This window comes from Penaeus monodon, chromosome 38 (assembly GCF_015228065.2).
Source record: "Penaeus monodon isolate SGIC_2016 chromosome 38, NSTDA_Pmon_1, whole genome shotgun sequence".
Classification (NCBI taxonomy): Eukaryota; Metazoa; Arthropoda; class Malacostraca; order Decapoda; family Penaeidae; genus Penaeus; species Penaeus monodon.
In genome coordinates, this window is record NC_051423.1 from 14060160 (window position 1) to 14070545 (window position 10386).

Below are 10386 nucleotides of genomic sequence, written 5' to 3' on the forward strand. Positions count from 1 at the left end.
ATATATATATATATATAATAATATAATTAATATATATATATATATATAGTTACATATGGAAATATATATGTTATATAGATGTTATATAAACACTTTTCATATACATGGTCCATTTGGTTTGTGAAAGTTCGAAAAAAGTTAGGTTAGTTTCATTTTTACTGTGGTGTTTTCTTTTCATTGTATTATAATTTTTAAATAAATATATATATTATATAATTTTATATATAAAAATATATATGGGTTATTAATGTATATATGCATGTATAATAATTTTAAATTATATATATATATATATATATAATATTATAATATATAATTAATATTTTATATAGTATAAGTATCATGTAATATAAGGTGTATATATTATGTGTGTGTGTTTAAAATATATATTATATATTTATTATATATATAAATATTATATATAATATATATATTTGTATAAAATATAATGATAAAACGTGTGGTATATATTAATATATGTGTGTGTGTGTGATGTATATTATAATATATATATATATATAATATATATATTAAAAATATATATTAAAAATATAGTAAGTATATATGTAATTGTATAGAGAATTTATATGTTATATGTATATATATGTATATTAGTATTATGTATATATATAATTATATAAAATATAATATATAATATATTTTTATATATATTTTATATTTTAAAAAATATAATATTAAAATATATTATATATAAAATTTGTTTTATAAAATTTAAAATTATATAATATTTATATATATATTTATATATATATATATATATTTTTGTATTAATTATAATTTTATGATTATATATTTATAATAAATTATAATTTATCTATTTTTAATATGTATATTTTAAAATATAATTATATAGATTATATATATTTATTATATATTTATATATATAAAAAATATTATTATATTATAATAATATTTAAAATATTAAATATTATATATATTATGATATATAATATATATATAATATTATTATGTATTTTATTATATAAAAGGGATGATATATATAATATTATATATATTATATATTATATATATAATATATATAATATATATAATTAAAATTATAATAAAATATATAGTTTTGTATGATATATATAGAAAAATAGTTATTATTATAATAATAATATAATTAAAAAAATAATATAGATAAAATTAAAATATAAAAATATATATATATATTATTATATAAAATATTATATAATAAAAATATATTATTATATATATATATATAATATATATTATTTTTATATATTATATTATATTTTATATATATTATTTATTTTTTAAAATTTTTATATATATATTATTATTATATTTGGTTTTATTGTTATTTATTATATTATATATATATATATAATATATATTAAAAATTTTATATATATATATATTTGTTTTAATTTTTTTTTTTTTTTTTTTTTTTTTTGTATAAATTATAAATAAATTAAAATTTTGTTTAAAATTATTAAATTTTTTAATAAATTTAAAAAAGTGTTTTTTTGTAAAAAAAAATTTTTGTTTTTATTATTTTTTTTTTATTTTTTTGGGTTAAAATTTATTAAAATTAAATTATTTGTTAAAAATTATAAATATTTTTAAAAATAAAAAACTATAAATTTAAAAGAAAATTTTTAATATTTAATTAACCCAAACATAAAATGGCTTTTTTTTTTTTTTTTTTTTTTTTGGGCGGACCCAAAAAATCTGAAAAATCCTAAAAATTAACGGACCCACCACGGGAATTAGAAAAAAAACCCCAATAAAAAAAAAGTGGTAAAAAAAAAGAAACCCTCCCCAAAAAACAAAACTCAAAACAAACCATGAAAAACCCAAGAAAATGGGGGATTAGAAAACAAAAACCCCCCAAAACAAATTAACCTTTTTCCCAAATTTTTAAAAAAAACTGCAATTTAAAAAATTTTTAAAAAAAAAGGCTTTAAAAGGAAAAATAAGGGGTTTTTTTTAAGGAAAAAAAATCAAAAAAAAAAAAATGGGGAAGGGGAAAAACCCCCCCAAAAAAAAAAAGGGGGGGGGGGGGGGTTTTTTTTTTTTTTTTTTTTTTCCCCCTTGGAGGGGGAAAAAAAAAAAAAAAAAAAAATAAGGCAATTAGTGGAAAAATTTTAGAAACATAAGATACTAAGAATAAAAAAAATTATATATATATATATATATAAATATAATATATATATATATATATATGTGTCTTTTTTTTTTTTTTTTTTTTTTTTTTGCTGGAGCCTAAAACATTGAGGTTATAACACTCAACAGCTCTATTACTGTTTACATGCACACTGTGATTAGAGCTTATTTCTAATGGAAATGGAGAAAAAGCTGATAAATTAAAAAGGAAACCTGGTTCCCTTACATGCATTTACTCTTATCTCGAACCAATGCTAATAGTACCTGAATTCTGTATTGGGAGGTTAGTAATATCATAAATACTCCATAACAACATTCAATCTCTGGTTTGGGTTCTCAAATTAATTATAGAGAACTGACTGAACCTTCATAAAATAATTTTAATCTTTGAGTGCAGTGAACATATGAATTTAATGGACACTGAACTTAACCCAGAACCAGGAGAAAAACCTGGAACTTTATATGAAATGATATATGATTCCCAATCAAACAAAAGACCAAGAGTGACAGTGACAGTGAAGAAGATCGAAATCCCAGCATCCTAGAAAACACAAAACTGGCAGAAAACATCACGGCAGCCCAACCGACCACATCCGAGGACTCAATAGTAAACAGGCAAGACAGCCCTAATGTTATCATAATAAGCTTAGCTGGTGAAACAAAAACACGCAATTTCAATAATCCCATAAATTAACAGATGCAATAAACAAATCCAAATTTCATAAATACATTCTTGAAGACTCCTTAAGAGTACTGGGAATAGATAGAGCAATAGATTGAGGTCTAAGACATCAGTAAATTAAGACCTCTAAATAAAATTCAGAAACTAGGGAATGGGAAATTATTTGCAAACAACCAGCCTCCTGCAAGAAAAATAGGTTGTTCTTATGGAACAATATGTCCTGTTGAGATGGACCTAAGTCCTGAGAAAATAAAAGAAAAAATAAGGTCAATTAGTGGAAAAATTCAGAAATCATACAGATAATAAGAATAAAAAGACTCAACAAAGAAAAAGAAAACAAAAACAAATGGACTGAAACAAAGTCATTAAGGCTAACTTCTAAAGGTCCCCTATCAGAAAAAGTAGCAATAGGGCATACCTCATACGCAGTAAATCAATATACCTTCCCAATTCCAAAATGTTTCAAATGTCTAAGGTATGGCCATGGGATTAATGACGTGCAAAAACAAAAAACGATGCAGTAAATGTAGCCAATATAATCCCAGTTACAAAGATTGCACAAATACAGAATATTGCTTCTATTGCCAGGAAAATCATTCACCCAACACAAACATATGCAAAATACACAAAGAAGCACAAAATATAAACACCAAAATGACAACAACAAACAACTTAGAAATAAAGAAACAGTTCCAAGAACTAAAACAAGTACAAAAGGAATTTGCAATTGATATATTTCCCAATAACACCAGTAAATAATCATTATACAAACTAACACTAACAACAAATAACAAGTAAAAAAATTAAAACAAATTCACAAACAACAGAACACACTACACCAACAACATATGCCCATACATTAATCCAATCTCAGAGTTTAACCTCAGAACAAAGAACACCCATAAGAAAGAAAGAAAGAAAGAAAAAAAATACAAACAACAAACAAAAAGATAGAACACATACACCAGGAAAAGCAAAACCAACACAGAAGATTCAAGGGAAAAACAAAATAATCCAAACTACTCACTCACTAAATCCTTATTCCAAAATGATTTTCCAGGAGCATGGCCATTACCAATCCCAATTAAAGAAATGAATACTCAAAGTGAAAACCAAACAAAAACAGATCTCCCATGGATACAAACAATAAAGGAAGTGGTCAGCATAATATCAAATGTAATAACCAAGATGAACTCATTGCAAGAAATCATCACAGATGTCATAAAAGAAATAATGCCAATATTTAAAAAGTTAATCAGATATCTAAATGAATAAAATAATCTTGTGGAATACAAGATCTGTTCAGAACAAAAAGATAGAATTAAATTACTTAATAAACAAAGAACAACCAAAATTAATAGGTATTTGTGAAACATGGTTAAAGCATAAAGATAAATTTACTGTCCAAAACTATCAAGTAATAAGGAATAATAGGATGGATCAAATAGGAGGCCCAGTCTTTTGTATAAAAAAACATAATACAATTTAAAACCTTAAATTTAAATGACAGATATAATAATAGACTAGAAACAATAGGAATAGAGATAAATTATGAAAAGAGATGGCTAAATATTCTATTGATGTACAACTCTGTAACAACCTAAAAAGTGAGGAATTAGAATATTATATAAAAGAAATTGAAGATCAAAAAATAATCGTAGCCGATTTTAACACCCACCACATTAGTTGGAATTCAAAACTAAAGATAAAGCTAACAAATAAGACAGGCAAAAGTATATATGAAATAATTATCAAAATAATATAATTTTATTGACAAGACCAGGCCTATCAACAAGAATTGATCCAAAAAGCAAAAGAAACAACAATAGACCTGGTGTTAGCAACACCATCTCTAAGCCATTTAGAAATAGAAACAGGCCCAAACCTAGGAAGTGACCATCTTCCAATAATCATTAAAAAAATATCTTAATAAAAACCACTCATTCCAAAGAGAAAAATGGATTTACACAGAATAAGGATGGAACAGATTTCAGAGAATTGATGGATACAGATAAAGAAAACATAAATTCTTTAAATGAAATAATAAATCTTTTAAAAGATACAGGATTAAAATGTTTTACATTTGAGAAGAACAATATAAAACCAAATAAACCACGGTGGAATGAGAAAGAACAAGAATAATAAATATCATATAAAACAGAGATCAAAACCTTCAAACAACAGAGAGAAGATTCCAAGAAACAAGATCCAGGGAATATAGACATAAGAAGTCTAAAACCATATAAAAAGAAGAAAGAAGAAGAAGAATGAGAAACGTAATGAAATAATAAAATTAAGAAATACAGCATTTAATAAATGGAGAAAAATACCTAAAAAAAGAAAACCAAATAGAATATAATTTTTTTGAAATAAAAGCAAGACAAATAATTGAAAGAGAGAAGAGAGAATCTTACAAATTTTTGTTGTACCTCTTCAGATTGTACCCTTCAAAGAAAATCTGGAACTAACTGGGAAAACAATCATAACTAAATATCCACTGATAGAGAATGATCTCCCAGTATCAGAGATGTCAAAAACATTAACATTATTCAAAAATGAATATCTAATAGCAGTAAATAAAATTCCTAAAAAGAATACTGACAGAAGAGAGAAAATGAATATTAAACCTCCCAAACAATATAGAATTAAATAAATAAATAAATAAATATTAGTGACTTTATTGCTATAAATAAGAAATACTAAAAGAAATAAAGCCTATGGTCCAGACAAAATACCTTATGAATTTTATAAATATGCCCCAGAAAAAATAATTGAGAAAATATTAAAACAAATCAACCATTACTGGAGTAAAGCAGAATATCCACAAGAATTCAAAAATGTCATAATAAACCAAATAAACAAACCTTGGAAAAACCCATGAAAGACAAAATCTTATAAGCATAAGGATAAGCCCGATATGCGAAGCTTAGCCTCGCCCGGGCTATACCATGAGGGGAGCCTGGCCTGTGTCGACTAATGCCAACTCGCTCACGTGTGTCAGCTGGCTGAGCTTAGTCCTTATCCACAGTGGTACCCAGCCACAGCAGTAACCTCCAGGCAACAATTCCAACTTCTCGCGACTGGGCGGGGTGCGAACCGCCGACCCCTCGGATGAGAGGCTGACACGTTACTACTGTACTAGCCCGGAGGCTAAAATCTTATAGATTTATCAGCAGTATAACAACTCTAGGGAAAAATTTCGAAAAAACAATAACAAAGAGAATAAATTGCTGGCTAGAGATAAATAATAAATTAGATGAAGACCTTATAGGTTTCAGACCAAATAAAAGTACAATAGATACATTACAAGTAATAGAGGGACACATACATTATGTAATTAAAGGGGGAAATATGCATTGGTAGCTTGTATAGACCTAGAAAAAGGGCTCCCCAATAAGCCCAATATTATTTGATATAATAATAAGATATAAAATTACCAGGAAATGTAAATAAAATAATATATGCTGAGGATATAACCTTAATAACCATAAACAAATACTTGACAGAAGCAACAAATAGCCTAGAAAGAGCATTGAAACATTTTAAAGAATGGGCAACCAAATGGGATCTGAAGATAAACTAAAAAAAAATAATAATAATAATAATGGGTTTTACACATAAAATGATAGAAAATATACCTAATATAAAAATAGATAATGAAGAAATGATTTTACAAATAAACATTACGATTAAGATTCAATTCACTAAGACTCAATGGAGAGAGCATATTGAAAAAATAAAAATAAAATCATTAAAATGAATAGATATAATGAAAAACTATCCTTGTACACTTGTGGAGCAAATAAAGAAACACTACTAAAACTTTATAACATATTTATCAAGCCTAAAATAGAATATGGAATATCCATTTATGGAAATGCAAAAAAAAGTGAAACTAAAAAAACTAAAAACAGTACAAAATTTAGCACTAAGGATAGCAACTGGTTGTTTTTGATCCACCCCAATAGTATTCCTTCAGGCATTAACTAACAATATACCATTAGAAATAAGAAAGAAAAAAAAATTATACAGCTAGCAAAAATACTAGAGAAACAAGATAACAAACCAATAAAACAAATTGTAATAAATAATATCAAAGAATATAATCCAAGAAAAGACAAAAGAATATTAACTTACAGAGGACTAGAAGCCTATAAAGTATTCAGAATCAATATAATAACTAATAAAATACAGAATATAACTCCAGTACCACCATGGTATGACATCTCACAATATGTATAAACCCAACAAAAGACCTTCCAGAACAAATAATAAAAAAATATTTTCAAATGTTAGAAATTATAACATATAGAGAACAACAGAAAAACTTCAATGATGGTTCTAAAATAAAGGAACCAAATTCAACTTCAGCACCAATATATATTCAATATGCAAACATTATAACAATCTGGAAGCTACCAAAAAATACAAATATCACTGAAACAGAGTTATTTGTAATAAGACAAGGATTAGAATACATTCAAAACAACAAAATAACAAATGCTGTAATCTTCACAGATTGCCATTCAGCATTACAGTTAATAGTCAACCACAGACCTAAAAAACACAAACAAATCACCTAAGAAATACAACAGACAATACACACATTATCAAAACAGAAACAAAATATCAAACTACAATGGATATCATCACATAAAGGTATCAGAGGCAATGAAATAATAGACCAAGCAGCAAAAAAAGCACATGAAATAACAAATCCCACTGCTATAACAAGAGACATTAACAATCTGATAAAAGAAATAAAAAAACAAAAACAGAAAAACATGGGAAGAAAAACTAACAGAAATACTAAACACAAGAAACTACGACATCAAAGACAACAAACCAAATTAATGGTCAAGAAAAAAACAACAACAGAAAACTAGATGTTTAACACATATAAAAATAACACACAAGACTAAAACAACATCTACATAAACTAAAAATGGAAACAGATCGAACATGCAGATGGTGCCAATATGAACAAGAAACTATGGAATACCTAACACTCCAGTGCCCAAGATTTAACTATCACAGAGTAAAATTATTTGAATTATCAAAAAAAAGAAAAAAAAAAATCCAAATAAAATATTTTAATAACAGGAGGAGAGCAAACACCAGCTAAGAAATACTACATATTAAGAGACCTGAAGATATTCTTACAAAGAACAGAACTAATAGATATAATAAAAAAAAAAAAAAATCCAATCAACAAAGGAAAATCAAGAAGCACAGATCCAGGGAATATAGATTTCAAAAGTCTGAGACCCTATAAAAGAAGAGGAAATTAATTATAGACAATTCCCTCTTTTTAACATAAGAATCTTATCAATTTCATATTCACCATTTTCAAAGTTTTTCTTTCGTTACTTATCTAAGACTTTCCCATAGGCTACATATTACAAGATCTAATTTTCTTGGTGAATGTGGCTGGTTCGAAGATGCACTTTTTCCAGTATAGTTTCAGTTTCTCACCGCCATGTAGTACAAATTAAATTTACCTGTAATGGAAAGAATGACCAACAATTGGGCACTTTTCATCTATGGTATTATCTTATGGCTGGAGTAGTATGGTCTTGATCTCTAAGGGGTATGGTCAGTTTGTAGACATTACCAATACTTTTATTTATATCATTAGCGAAGGAAATTAAATTTTCATGCATATTACAGCTTTGATAATTGTAAGTGTATAGAGTGGTTACCTTGACGAAAAGTAAGACAATTTTCAACTACAACAAAATGTGTGCAAATCGAAAATAAAGGATATAGGACAGAGAAGAGAGATCAACCACACGTTTTAAGTACCCATAGTGTTTACCTTTCTTTCTTTCTTTCTTCTTTTTATAGGGTTTTAGACTATACTATTGTCTACATCTACTGGATCCTTTTCTTGATTTCCTTTGTAGCTTATATGTAGTCAGTTATCTTTGTTCGCTGTAGAAATATCTTCATGTGTCTCAAAATGTAGTACCTTTTAGTTGGTGGTAGATCTGAGCCTGTAATTAGAAGATTTAGATTAGGATTATTGATTTTTACTTTCCTTAGGGCATCTATTAAGTATGTTCTGTAGGAGTTGAATCTTGGACACTGTAATATCAGATATTCTGTTGTTTCTTCTTCTTGTCTGCACCATCTGCATGTAGGGTAATTTTCAAGTTTTAGTCTATGTAAGTGTTGTTTTAGTCTTGTATGTTTTGTTAAAATTCTTGTTAGGCATACATCTAACTTTCTGTTTTCTTATCTTGTCCACGTAGTGTTTACCTTGCTAGGACCAAAACAATATGACGCGTAACTCATTACTGCGATCTGTAGACTATTACTAGTGAGAATAATTATTTTGCAATTCAAGCCTCTGTTTTTCCGAATTCATGTAGGTAATGCATTCTTTTAGTTTTATTATACTTTTTTTACGTGTTTGGCAATTATTTACGCTATTCTGTACAATAACCTTGTGCGCATACGCGTTTTCCCACCGGGAGATTTGACAGGCCGTGCGACGCCATTCATTGAGAAACGCCCGTGAGAAGCGTTTCATTTTAAGTGTTGCTGGTCATTTTTAAAGCCAAATAGTGGATATACAGAATAAAGAAAAGATCGTTGTTTAGCTCTACAAAGGTATGTGGTTTTACCCTGGAGTCCAGGGCTAGGTACTATATAGATTGTATTTTCTTAAAGCCATGGGTCAAGGGGCTTAGCCCCCTGGCTAGGCGCATATAAAACCACGGGGGTCAAGTGGGCAGAGCCCCCTGGCTAGGTGTATATATTACTATGGGGGTCCAGAGGGCAGAACCCCCTGGCTAGGGGATATATAGATTGTAGGTATAAATCCCACAGGGTTAAGATTAGGTTGGTATATTGGTTAGGATGCATTGGGGATCAGGATTATATGAAATCCCGTAGATTTTTTCCCACGATGGGTTTGATTCCCGAAGAGTTAAGTTAAGTTAAGTTAAGTAAGTTTATTTACCACCCTGGCTATCTGCTCAGGCGTGGGCAATCATGATTACAGTTTTACATATATCTGACATTGTACAGTAAGTAGTCTGTTACTACTGTAGTTGTACAAGGTAAAATATAAATATAAATCATACATCATACAAAAATTATTACTTACATATGCTTTTGCCGCTGTGTTTGAATAACACTGTTATTTGCTTACGGTAGTTCTCACATTGTAAATTTCGGGTATAGTACGAGTATATCTTCCAATGTATCAGATTAAATGAAATATTCACATAGTTCTTTATACCTCATGTTAGGTGGTCTGAAAGGCTGTATCACATGACCTTTCCCGAGATATAGTGCTCAAGCGTTCGTTTGTTTTCTTCGTTACACAGTCTACATCTAGATTCATCTGCACTTCTTGCACCGTGCATTGAAAGTACATTCTGTAACCTAAACGTATTCTGGCAATAACCACGTCATACTGTCGGGTTTTTGACTTCGGTGCCACCCATGGAAGGCTTGCCATCTCTATACTATCGTAGTGCCTTATGGTACAGCTTTCAGGCCTTTGAGTGTTAATCATTCTACTAGTTCTTCCTTTGAGA

The 10386-nt window shown here is 27.6% G+C and overlaps 1 protein-coding gene across 4 annotated transcripts in view; it reads right to left on the bottom strand.

Moving 5' to 3' along the window:
• The window catches only part of LOC119597147 (protein hob3-like), a gene marked incomplete at its 3' end in the record, with an annotated part of 50179 nt that extends 40951 nt beyond the window's left edge, over positions 1-9228 (bottom strand). Inside the window, 2 exon segments of one of the 4 annotated variants that reach the window (XM_037946652.1) lie at positions 8655-8832; positions 9098-9228. 4 annotated transcript variants of the gene reach the window in all.
• Positions 9229-10386: the final 1158 nt, after the last annotated feature.